Genomic DNA, 12,918 nt, shown 5'->3' with positions numbered 1-12,918 from the left:
TGCTTTTTTTATGAAAAAGGCCTGAGAGAACTATATTTAACCTTTCAGATTAGGAACCTAGAGCAACAGAACTCACCCTGTATATCCCACAAAGGGCAAGAGCAACATTTCTATTTCAATATGATTATAAGGATAAATTAAGTGACCTAAAATAGAGATCTTCCCATACAGTTTGAGGTTTGAAATAAAAGGAGACAAAACCAAAGTTCCTACACAGTCAAAAATAACTTCATGTTGGTCTTGTACTCCATAAGCCCTAAGAACAACTTGGTTCTAAAACTCAGGTACTTGCATCCAGGTTCACCAACATTTCAGTAAGCTTCCAACTTGCTCATCATCATCTTCCTGCTGTATCCATAGCCCAAAAATAGTGCAGCATTGGAGGGGATCGCTCAAATAAGAGTAGCTTTCATTCCAGAATATAAGGCTAGTATTCCTTTATTTCTCACAACACTTAAAAGAGTTCTGATAAATCCTGCCTGTTTTCCATGCATGGAAAGAACCTGAATTCTGGATTTAATACAATCCACTGGGAATATGACAAACCAAAGGCAGATTCCAGCAGCTCCGCCACTTAACATCAAAGGGACAGGACCTAGTTCATCTTTTGATCTCCCAGATGCGAAAAACGTTCGGCTCAGTGCATAGCCACCGAAGTAGAAGAAATAGCCTGGTATCTCCTGAATCAGAGTGGTGGAGAGTCCATGGTAGAAGCCTAAGGGGCCACCCTTAATAAGGATATTTTTCACAACACACCAGATTGTTCTATGGCTTTTTGCTATCTTCCCCGACATCTCCATTTCATGCATGGTCTGCAGCTGGCACTTGACAAGCTCAGTGGGGCAGAGGGCCAGGGCAGCAAACCCAGAGGCCAGGGACCCTGCAGCCACAGTCTGCAGGTCACTCAGATTGGTCTGCGTGTCCAATCCAGCCACTTTCCTGACAAACTGCTGACAGAAGCCATAGCACATGAATAGGACAGAGCTCTGGCTAACGTAGGCCATTAGGGCCGGGCCAGTTCCCCTGTAGAAGCCGAGGAAGCCCACCTGGCTGCAGGTCTTCAGGAAGCAGTCGGTGAGGCTCTTGTACAGGCTGGGGAACGTTTGTATCTTCACTTTGATTGGGTCGAAGGACTGGCCAGTCAGTACACATGCGGTGCCCTGGCAGCCCCCCGCTGCGAGGTCGATGGTGGCTTGGATGGAGGGGCTGGACTTCATGTTGGGCCACCTGTCTCTCTGGGGGCAGGACCCCAGGCTTGGCCACTGGCCCGGCCACCGTCACTTTCCAAGCTTGAGAGTAGCCCCCGGCCAGCCACCCGCGCACCCCTGCAGGAAGCAGGAATGAATACTTTGACGAACAGTAATATTGCCCCTGAAAGGAGTTCGTGGGAGGGGAGAAGGGGGCTGCGACGGTTAATCTTGATGTCAACTTGACTAGATTCCAAGACACCTCGCACTTTCGGGTGTGCCTGTGGGGTGTTTTCAGGGGTGTCTGCCATGCGGGCCAGCAAACGGGGGAGACCCACTCCGATCGTGGAGGCACCATCCAATGGGCTTGCGACTTGACAGAATGGAAGGCTGAACACTAACCAGTACAGACCCTAAAAAACATTCCTTCTGAAATCAATGTATTCGTGTAAAAAAACGAGAGGAAAATAAAATCCTAATCTAAAATTAATAAAACCTAACGTAAAATTATTCAAGATCATGGATATGGCAGAAATTGTGATGGTCAAACACAAATAGTTTTGGGAAATTCTAGATTTAAAGAAGACCTTTCCACAGAGCTCAGGCAGAGGGGCCTGAACGAAACAGGAAAAAGAGCATGCGTTTTGAACAAAGAGGACATGGGCAGAGTGGACAGCTGTGGCCACCCACGGCCTTTCCAGGGCAGTCGGTGAGATGGGCCCAGAACCTGGAGCAGTCAATAAACTGTGTGATACCCAGACTTCAGCCTTTAGAACACAAGTCAAACTTTTTCTATGAGAACTAGGGAGTAAATATTTTAGGCTTTATAGACCATACAGTCTCTGTTGCACATTCATCAGTGTTTTTGCTTTAGAGGTTCCAAATTTTGTTTCTTGTAGACCGCTTATATTTGGATCTTCATTTGTATGCATTCATAGAAATCTATTTTTTGTTTGGATTGGTTAAGCCCCTCATGTTTAATGTCATCATGGAGAGAGTTGCATTTACCTCTGTGACCTTACCTGTTCCTCATGTATCTCATGGATTATTTTGTTCCTATATTCCTCCTTTATTCTTTTCTTCTGCATTTAATGAATCTTCTCCACTGTAAAATTGTCTTATACCATTTTGTGTTGCTATAACAAATACCCGAACCTGGGTACTACAAAAAGAAAACGAAGTGTACTCGGCTCACGATTTGCATGACTGGACAGTCCAGTAGCACAATGTCAGCATACTGCTGAGCACACCATCACCACCTCCCTCTGGCTCTGTCACAACACAGTGAGGAAGCAGGAAAGGGACCTGTTCATGCAGAGGGCCCAAGTGCGTGACGTGGCCTCACTTTATAACACGGAGCCCTTGCAAGACAGCATTTACCCATCCGTGAAAGTGGAGCCCCTTCGGCGAATCACCTTCCACTAGGCCCCACCTCTTAGGGTCACCATGAAATCATTAACTGTGATGTGTCAACTTAAGAACTGCCTAGAAGATTAGTAAAGCTGTGGGTGTGTCTCTGGATGACAGACAGACGCACACGGAGGAGAAAAGACCAAGACTTACCTCATTTGTATGTGCCATCTGCCAGTAGCTGTAGCCCGGATGGAATAAAACAAGACAGAAGGGAGTCTTCCCTTTTTCTTTGGGGGAGCTCCCATCTTCATCATTGCCTTTGAACACTGGTCTCCTGCTTCCTGAGGCTTCCAGCACAGCCTCTTCAGCTCTCTGACACGGACTCACATCAAACTCTTAGTGAGCTTCCAGGTAGGTCTTCGGCCTTCGACAACTATACTGGATCCTCCAGCTCTCCAGCACCCAGCTCACCATTCTGAATTCTTCCACTCTGATTCTACAGACAGCCTTTGGGACTCCTTCCCTTCTGATCCTTAAGCCAATCTCATGAAGCCCGTGTGTAATTATATACATCCATTTTATATTCTGTTACTCTAGCAAACTTTAACAAATACACACCACTTCAACACTGCTTGCTGAACACCAAATGACCACACATGAACCTTTGGGGAATGAACCATAGTAACCATTTTACATCTTTTCATTATTTTTTCACTGTATTTTTAAGTTATTCTCTTGGTGATTGCCTTAGAGATCACCCTCTACATCTTTTTAAAAAAAATTTATTAGTACATGTATGCAGTACATAATGATTACAATCATCATGGGGAGTTGATACATGTACGTAACACATCTTAACTCTTTTTTTTTCTCTTCTTTCCCTTCCCCCTCCCCGCTCCCTTGTTCCCTTCCCATTTGAACATTCCTACTTCCCAATATCTATCATCCATTTTGGTCCTTATTTGTGCTTTTGGCTTCTCATATGAGAGAAACAATGTGATATTTAAACATGTCTGTCCAATTTATTTCACTTAAAAGGATGGTCTTAAGTTGCATCCATTTACCTAAAAATGTCTCGTTTATGCTTCCTTATGCCAGTGTAGTACATCATTGTATATTTAAAAACTGCATTTTCTTTATCCATTCGTCAGTTGATGGGATGGGGTTGTTTCTAAGATTTAGCTATTACCAATTGTGCTGCTATAAACATGGGTGTGCATATATTGCTGTGGTATGATTCTTCAACTCTTTTGGGCAGATACCAAGAAGGGGAATAACTGAGTCAAATGGAACCACTAGTTACAGTTTTTTTGAGTAATCCCCATACTGATTTCCATATTGGCTGTACCAATTTACACTCTGTGATGGCTCATGTCTAGATGTCCCCCAAAAGCCTCATGCAGTCTTAGGTGGGGCTTTTTCAGAGGTGGCTGGATCTAGAGTGTGTGATTGACTCATGGTGCAATGCTAGGATTAAGGGTGCTAGGATTAGGGATGGGTGACTACTAAATCAGTCCACTGATTGGTTTGCCACTGCCCTAATCCCAGTAGCCTGGATACAATATAAAAGGGGCAGAAAGAAGCTGCTAAGGTCCCTTGCTTTGTTATCTTCTGCCTGCATGAACTGTTTCTCCTCTTCAATGTCTGTCTGCCAGGCCACCTTCCCTCGGAGCCAGCTGATTATGAACTGAAACCTCTACAAATTGTAAGCCAAACGAATCTTTCCTCCTTTATCTTTGGGTGTCAGGTATTTTGTCTCAGCCATGAGAAAAATAACTAAGATACACCCACCAACAGTGGAGAAGGGTTCCTTTTTTCCCCACAGCCCCACCAGCATTTTTTTTGGTACTGGGGGTCAAACTCAGGACCTTGTGGTCTTGAGGCAGGCACAGCACCACTGAGCTAAATCCCTGGCCCCTCCACCAGCATTTGCTATTGGTTGATTTCTTCACGATAGCCATTCTTTCTGGAGTGAGATGAAATCTCAATGTTGTTTTAATTTCCAATTCTTGAATGACCAATGATGCTGAACACTTTTTCATGTATTTATTTACTGTTTCTTTTTCTTCATCTATGAAGTGTCTATTCATTTCAGATGCCCATTTTTGTTTGTTTTTTGGATTTTTGAGACAGTGTCTTACTATGTAGTTCAGGGTGGTATTGAACTCACTTTGTAGGCCAGGCTGGCCTCGAATTCTGTTATCCTCCTGCCTCAGCCTCCCAAGTGCTGGGATTACAGGCATGCACCACCGCATCAGGTTCAGATGCCCATTTTGGGATAATGTCTTTAAATTTGAGGAGTATGGTTGTTGTTGTTTTAGTTCTTTATATATTCTAGATATTAGTCCTTTGTCTGAGGAATAGCTGGCAAAATCTTTTTCCCATTCTGTAGGTTGTCTCTTCACTCTGTTGGTGGTTTCTTTTGCTATGCAAAAGCTTTTTAATATGATGACATCCCACTTGATTTTTTGTAATATTTCCTGTGCAATCAGGGTTTTATTCATAAACTCCTTGCCTATACCTGTGTTGTCTTATTTTTCTGTTTGTTGAGACAAAATACCCAACACCCAAAGTTAAAGGAGGAAAGGTTTATTTAGCTCACAGTTTTTAGAGGTTTCAGTTCATAGTCAACTGGCTCCAAGGCAGAGTGGCACGGCAAACAGGCATTGAAGAGGAGAAACAGTTCATGGCAGGCAGAAGACAGCAAAAGCAAACAATTGACAATTTTACATTCCAGCATGGTACTGGCAAAAAACCAAAAATAAAAACAAAAAACAGACCTGAAGATCACTGGAACAGAATAAAAGGTGCAGGACAACTGCAAACATACTCAGCTACCTTATCTTTGTCAATTTGCCCTTAGATGCTGGAATGATGGATCTCTAAAGTGGCTGCACAAGCTCCTATGGGGTTTCAGAACCTCCAAGGACCCTTCCAGTTCTAAATCCAGGGTGAGATCATTCTAACAAGGCAAATGTGCCCCATAGATTTGGCAAGGGATGGCACACCACAGAAACAGATGGTACAAGGAAGCCAGTCCCAACTTGGCGGGGGAGGGTGTAGGTGGCAACAATTTGTGCAGAACCTCAGAGGACAGTAAGTGGGATGCACAGGAACCAAGGCAAGGGCGGGAGGTGAGGAGGAAGAGGAACTGTGTGGAAAGAGACCAGGGGCAGGGAAGAGTTCAGAGCAACTGGGATACAGAAGGTGAGCGTGAGAGATAAGGCTGGAGAGACACTTCCAGGGCAGTCCACAGACAGCGACATGTCTGGACGCAGGGACAACTCGGCTTCCAAGTGTAGACTGGGGCAACACAGGATTATTTATGAGCCCCCGGTATTTGTTCTCACCTTTAATAATAATAGGTGATGCGGACGTTAGCCAAATACACAACCATTTGGAATAGTGAAAACATATCCAGACTCAGTAATTCTGCCCCCAGATACCCAAGAGAAATCAAAACATACATGTACACCAATGCCCATTAAAAATAGCCCAAACCCAAAATAACACCAATGTCCGTCAACAAAGGGATAGGGCCGGGGATTTAGCTCACTGGTTCCGATGCCTGCCTTGCATGCAGTACGAATCCTCGGTACCAAAAAACAAAAAACAAAAATCAAAGGAATAAACAGTGGTGGAATTCTACAGAGCAATAAAAAGGAACTAATTATCTACATCAACAAGGATGAGTCTCACAGACCTAAGGTTGAGGGAAAGGATTCAGACATAAAGGATTGTATGCAGAATACTGCACTGTCTTCTAGGTTCCAAAGCAAGTAAATTACCCGGAAGATGTCTCAAAACTGGGAGCCACAGAGAGCCTGCTGGGGCCCTGGGGTTTTTCTCCGTCTTGGGCCTGGTTGTGGCTACCCATTTATCAAGCTATGTACTCACACGTTATATACTGTACTGAATGTCAGCAATATGTCCCCAGCCTCCTTTGCACCTACATGTGACTCTACACTAAATGCTAGTCTACAAGATGTACGTGGATGTTGTATGTGCAAATTTTAGAAAGGGTCTTTAAGCTAGTTTCATGCACGGTGGTACACGCCTGTACTCTCAGCACTCGGGAGGCTGAGGCAAGAGGATCACTATGAGTTTAAGGCCAGCCTGAACTACATAGTGAGACCTTGACTGAAACCCACCCCCTAAAAGAAAAGGTCTTTAAAAGAAGGAACTGTGAACTTTTCCCATCTCCCTTCCTACTGGGTAGAATGTAGGTGCATGACTGGCATTTGAGCAGCCCTTTTGGGCCATAGGTGACTTTGTGAATGTAAACCACACATGACCGTAGGAGCCTCAGTCTCAGGAACCATGGAACATGGCAGTAGCCATGAATGGCCATTTCCATACTTCTTAAAAGTGAGAGAGGGGGCCAGGAGCATGCGTAAGGTTCTGAGTTCAATCCCTAGCACTGGAGGAAAACAGCCTGGAGCTGAGGAAGGAGCCTGTATACAAAAGAAAGCAGAGCCAAGAGGGAGATTGTGGGTTTTTTTTTTGGTACTGGGGATCTAACTCAGGAACTTGCGCATGCAAAGCAGGCAGTGGAAACACAGCTAAATCTCCAGCCTGAGGGGGAGAATTTTAGTCTGACAAGTTTTTGAACCCCAAGATCCACGTATGCTGAAAGCCAACTCTTCCCTTTGTTACCGGAACCAAAAAACTCCAGAATTTTTTTCCTCAAACCTATTTAAACTGGTTCTTTTACCTTGAAAAACTAAATCTTAACTGATCTGGTAAAATCAGGAAATTCACACAAGGAGTTCTTAAATCCCTATGAGCACCAAGCATTGCCTATACCTATTTCCCAACAGCTGTTAATTCTCTGTGGTGGTTAAGGATGTTTATTAATTGTAACAAAAACAACACTAAAAACAAAAATAAAAATGTATGATTTCCAGCAGAGAAAAGTGAAAATTTATTAACTCGATTTTGTTTTTTGTGGTTTTTGTTGCTGTTGTTTCTTGAGGGTCTTACTATGTAGTTTAGGCTGGCCTTGAACTCACTATGTAGTCCAGGTTGGCCTCTAGCTCACGTTGATCCTCCTGCCTCAGCCTTCCAAGTGCTGGGATTAAAGGTACAGGTGTGCAACGCCATGCCCAGTCGGAAGTCAGTTTTGTACCTTTCAGATCAAAACCTAATTCCTAAACTTGTATCTGGTAATAATTCCCATGTTAACATTCTTTGCCCCAGGCTTTTGTGTCTTGATTAAGCAAGCTTGGCTAGCTTTGTCAGCTTGACTAGGGCTACATAGTACCCAGTTATTTAAACAAACACAAATCTAGGAACTGCTTTGAAGCTACAGTCATCCCCAGGTATCTGAGGGGAATTAGTTCCAGGACCCTCTCAGATACCAAGGTCTATGGGTGTTTGTCTCTTATATAAAATGGTATAGTGGGCCAGGGATTTATCTCAGTGGTTCTGCCTCCTCCCTTGAAAGCGCAAGGTCCCGAGTTCGATCTCTGGTACCAAAAAATAAATAAAATAAAATAAAGTAAAATGGTATAGTATTTACTAGAACCTCCACATCTTCCTGTAGACCTTGAATTACCTGTAGATGACTCGCAACACCTAATGCAATGGAAATGCTATGTATTTGTTTATACACGGTATAGGAATGAAAAGAAGAAAGTCTTGGGCCGGGGATTTAGCTCAGTGGTTTCAGCTCAGTGGTTTCGCTGCCTGCTGTGCAAGCATAAGGACCCGAGCTTGATCCCCAGTACCAAAAGAAAAAAAAAAAAAAAAAAAGAAAGTCTGTAAATCTCCAGGTCACACGCAGTTTGGGGTTTCTTTTTTCAATATTTTTGATTCTTTGTTCATTGCATCCTTGGGTGTAGATCCCACAGAGACAGACGGCTGACTGCATTTTATTAATGTAGTTAATCTACAGCTACTTTCATAAAGATTATTCTCAGCCAAGTGTGGTGGTCCACACCTGTAATCCCAGCACCTGGGAGGCTGAGGCAGGAGGATCACAAGTTCCAGCCCAGCCTGGGAAACTCCGTGGCTTAGTGAGACCCTGTCTCAAAATAAAAACTAATAAAATAATAAAATCAAAAGGGCTAGGGAGGGGCTGGGGATTTAGCTCAGTGGTACCGAGCCTGCCTAGCAAGCACAAGGTCCTGAGTTGAATTGCTGGTACCAATTTAAAAAGGGGGGGGTGTGCTGGGGAATGTACCTCAGTGCACAGGCCCTGGGTTCAATCCCTAGTACCACCCCCACGAAAAAAAAAAAATTGTCCTGGAAAATGTGAGTAGACCTCATCTAATCACCTGAAAGGCTGTAAGAGCAAAAATGAGGCTTTCCACACTGTGTGAGCCAATTCCTAGAAATAAATCCCTATCCCTGGTTCTATGTCTCATATGTATGTATCCTTCTGTTAGCGCTGATGTATATACACACATATACAGGTATATACAGCTATATCTTGTGTGGCAGAACCCAGATACAATCAGCTACACCTGCCTGCCCCTGTCTCTGATCCCAGCAATAGGAAAACCCCTGAATCCTCCACAGGGGTCAGGCCTACCTGCCTTCCCTCCTCTTTCCCTTTCCTGCTTCTGGAGGGCCTGTTTCAGAAGACTGGAAGCCTATGTCTCCTGAGATCAGCATTTCCCCTGCCCTGTTCAGCTCATCACGCATCTGCTGTAATTAGGAAGTCTAGTTTCTCCGATCATAGCTGTATTGCCAGTGCCAATCCCCATTTCAGCCATGGGGAGCCACCTTTGCCTAACTTGTCTACTATATTCCCACTCCTTTCTCAAGGACCCATTTCTCTATATTACCTGTTAGACAGTGTGTCTCAATATCCATTCCTGTTTTCTTCCACGGTAATTGGCCAGACATAACTTTCCAAGATAAGACTAAATTTATCAGTCACTTTTTCCATTGTGTGATCTTATGACTAGATTATAACCAATGGGATGTGAGCAGAAGTAATGCGTGTGATGCACTACTAAGTTGTACATTAAAAGTAGAGCATCCCCACCTCTCCCAGATGGCCAAAGTATAGACGTGGTGGTAGGCCATACTGGATTTTGTGGGTTGTGACACCACCCTAATAGGAGTGGAGCAGGAAGACAAACAGAGGTTAAGTCCTACACTGCCACCCAGACTTCATCTGATTTATGATGCTGGTTTTTCATTGTTTTTTGGTTTGTTTTTTAATCTCTGGAGCAACAGACAACTCTACATAGTAACCAATACATCACCAAACTTGCCAATAGAATAACCAGCCTTCCTCAACCTACCTCTTGGACCACTGACTGTCTTGTCACTGAGGGGCTGCTCCTCCTTCCCACCCTTAAATACAGTTGACTGTTCTCCAGGGTCTCTCCTTGAATCTGGTTTCTCTCTCTACTTTCTCCCTTGGAAATCTCATTTACTCCCATAGAAAATGACTTTACAATCTTATAATCTCATCTCTAAGCACCAGACCTGATTACTAGGGTTTTTCCTCTCTGATGAACTGCTAGCACCTCTGCATGTTTAAATAACCCCACTCCAGACACACACTCACACTTACACACTTGTCATGGGGATGAGGACTTGCAATTTGTTCTTTTCTTGCGTTGCTTGTTTGAACAAATAGTGTAAATGATACCTCTATCCCGCCAAGAGCCCAGGCTTAAAACTCTACAGCAGGGACTGTAAATTCAGATGATTACAGAGACCAGGCAAATGATAAGGGACAAGTTGAAACCACAGGGAGCTGAAGAGCTCATGACTAATCTAAAAAAAGCAGCCACCACTTGGCTGATCTGATTTTTTTAAATCTGATTTCTCGAAAGTAAAAAAATCTAGATTTTGTTTTATGTGATCTCTCCAGATTTTTAAACCAAAACAAAAATCTATCTCCAAGGCTGGAGATTCAGCTTAGCCTGCTCTACCTTCAACAGAAATGATGTTCAAAATACTGAGCTGTTAAGGTAAAAGTAATATACAGATCAACATGTAAATCAAAAATTTTAAAGCAGATCTATTTCCTAAATAAACAATTATGACTTATGTAATATAACTGGTAGCAAAAATAATTCACTAGGTCTTTCCAATGGATATAAATCACTTCTTGATCTGGGGAAATGAAGCTTATGACACAGTCACCACTAGAATTTTTATCTCTTAAGGGTCATGATTTGACACAGGGAATATCACATTCTTCCAACTTTCCCATTGCACAGATCATCATTAGATGAATTAAGTAATTTTTTTTCTTACCATCACTGTTATTGTTTATAATGTTGAATCTTCTGCTTATGAATAGCAATTACACTTATTTTACGACCTTACAATATAATCTGAGTCTTCTAGGTACTAAACCACGAAAATCATTTATGGAAATATCTTTTAACCAGTTAGCTTAATTTACAACTTTTTGTTCACTCTCAATCCATACATCTTCACAAACCAGTAACCCAAAATTTCAGGGTTCAAGACATTTGAGGGCTTGGGATGTAGGTCAGTGGTAGTTTTTGCCCAGCCAGTGCAAGGTCCTAATTCAATACCTAGCACTGCACACACACACACACAAAAAGTTGAAAAACTTGAGAAGTTTACTACATTTTTCACCTTTGTCATCATTTATATTTTCATATTAGAAAATCCAATCATTTTTCTTTTGGAATCGATGCCTCAGTTTTTCTTCAAACAAGATATCTTTTTAAAAAACTACTTTCCACTTGTTTCAAACTTTGTTTACATATGTCCAACCACTTTATAGTTATTTGAAATAATGCCAGCTCTAATAAACATTTTTCTTGCAAAGCTAAAATAAATATTGAATCTCCATCAAAGTATCATTTATTAGCACTCTGGGAGGCTGAGGAAGGAGGGTCACAAGTTCAAGCCCAGGCTGGACAACTTCACAACATAGCAAGACCCTGTCTCAAAAAATGGCTAAGTAAAAAGGTCTGAGGATATAGCTCAGTGTGATGGCCCTGGGTTCAATCCCTTGTACTGAAAAAAAAAAAAAAAATCTATATTTTGTTGTCTTCATTCTAAGTGTTTTTTAATGTTTTAGAATAAAATCTAAAAAATATAAATATTAAAACCCTCCACACCTACTTTTTTCCAAAGAATCACAACCTGCCAGCAATAAAAGTACTTAAGGCTAATAATTCTCCAAAACCACTGTTTGCAAACATATGAACTTGGCAACAGGCCCTTCAGTGACACGGGCCAACCTAAAATGAATGTGTCTCAGATGTGGCCATAACAAAAAGCCTCTTATCAGTGGTACTAATACCTCACAACAATTAGTACAAAGCAATGATACTAAGACTTACAGGATTAATCAATTTTAACATTTCTTTAAATTACTATTTACCATGGATTTTAATATGTTAAACCATTAGTACGTCTCATGGTGCATACTGGTCAAATATCGGCTGTGGTCTACGTGCTGAATTTAGTTCAGGGGCTGCCGGGTAAAACTCCAAGAGATTATCAATGGGTCCTGGAAGTGAAGATAGAGGGGTGGCATTCAGTTACATCCCAAGAGGAACAATCATCGCTGCCTTCTTGTTTTGTTTTGCTTTTGGTGAGGGATGGATATCGTGGTCACATCTAGGCCACTTTATTGCTGAGAGCCCACTGCAGTTACATGGGAGGGAAGGACAGCAATACCTAATTTAACACTGCAAAAAAGAGCATCTTGCCACATCGAACCTCTAACTTCTTGTCCAAGTCAAGATTTAGCTTCACGAAACTTGTCTAATGTTCGAGCAATCTACTTCTCTTAAATTATTCACCACACGCTACTATATGGGTATAGATATCTGCATGAAAGCCATTTCCAGACGCCCCACCCTAGTGTCCTGCTTGTCGTCCTCCACACAGCCTTCGCAGCGGCCCGACAGAACCTCCTTCCCCGTAGATCGTGGGCAGTCACAGCTCCACGCTCACCCCTCAAGGGCCTCCTCCAGCAGGAGCACACTTCTCCCTCGTTTCTTCTCGCCGGAGTCCATCAGACTTGGCACAGGAGTTACTCCTCCAGGAGGCTTTCCGGGATTCCCCCGCGGGCCAGACCCTGTTCCGAGAGGTCGCACCCTTCTGTGAACCACGGTCTCTTCGGAAGCCCACTCGTCCTCTGGTAGCAGGGACCCCACCACCACCACCAACAACAACAACCAAATCAGGCCCACAGGCTTGCTGACCGCCTGGACAAACCAGGGTGTCCCGTAGGCTCCCCCCACCTGCGCCCTACTCAACAGTGACCGAAATCTACTTGGTGCTCCCTACGCAAAGGAGATTGGGGCCTATTCGCTGTCTTCAAAGAGTTGCGGAACGGACTGGATTTCCTCGCCAGCCAACACCGCCTCGGCCTCCGTAGGCGCGACACGACTTTCCCCGAGCGCCTGCGCGTCCAGTCTTC

At 43.3% G+C, this 12,918-nt stretch overlaps 1 pseudogene; it reads right to left on the bottom strand.

Annotated features, from left to right (window-relative positions):
* Positions 1–311: 311 nt before the first annotated feature.
* On the bottom strand, positions 312–1,327 carry LOC147822376 (mitochondrial ornithine transporter 2-like; annotated as a pseudogene).
* Positions 1,328–12,918: the final 11,591 nt, after the last annotated feature.

The sequence above is a fragment of the Heterocephalus glaber genome, unplaced genomic scaffold (assembly GCF_053883595.1).
Source record: "Heterocephalus glaber isolate CG9 unplaced genomic scaffold, H.glaber_assembly_v1.0 deba00001645, whole genome shotgun sequence".
NCBI classification, from domain to species: Eukaryota; Metazoa; Chordata; class Mammalia; order Rodentia; family Bathyergidae; genus Heterocephalus; species Heterocephalus glaber.
The sequence above is the reverse complement of the archived record's forward strand: the minus strand, read 5'-3'. Positions and strand labels throughout refer to the sequence as shown.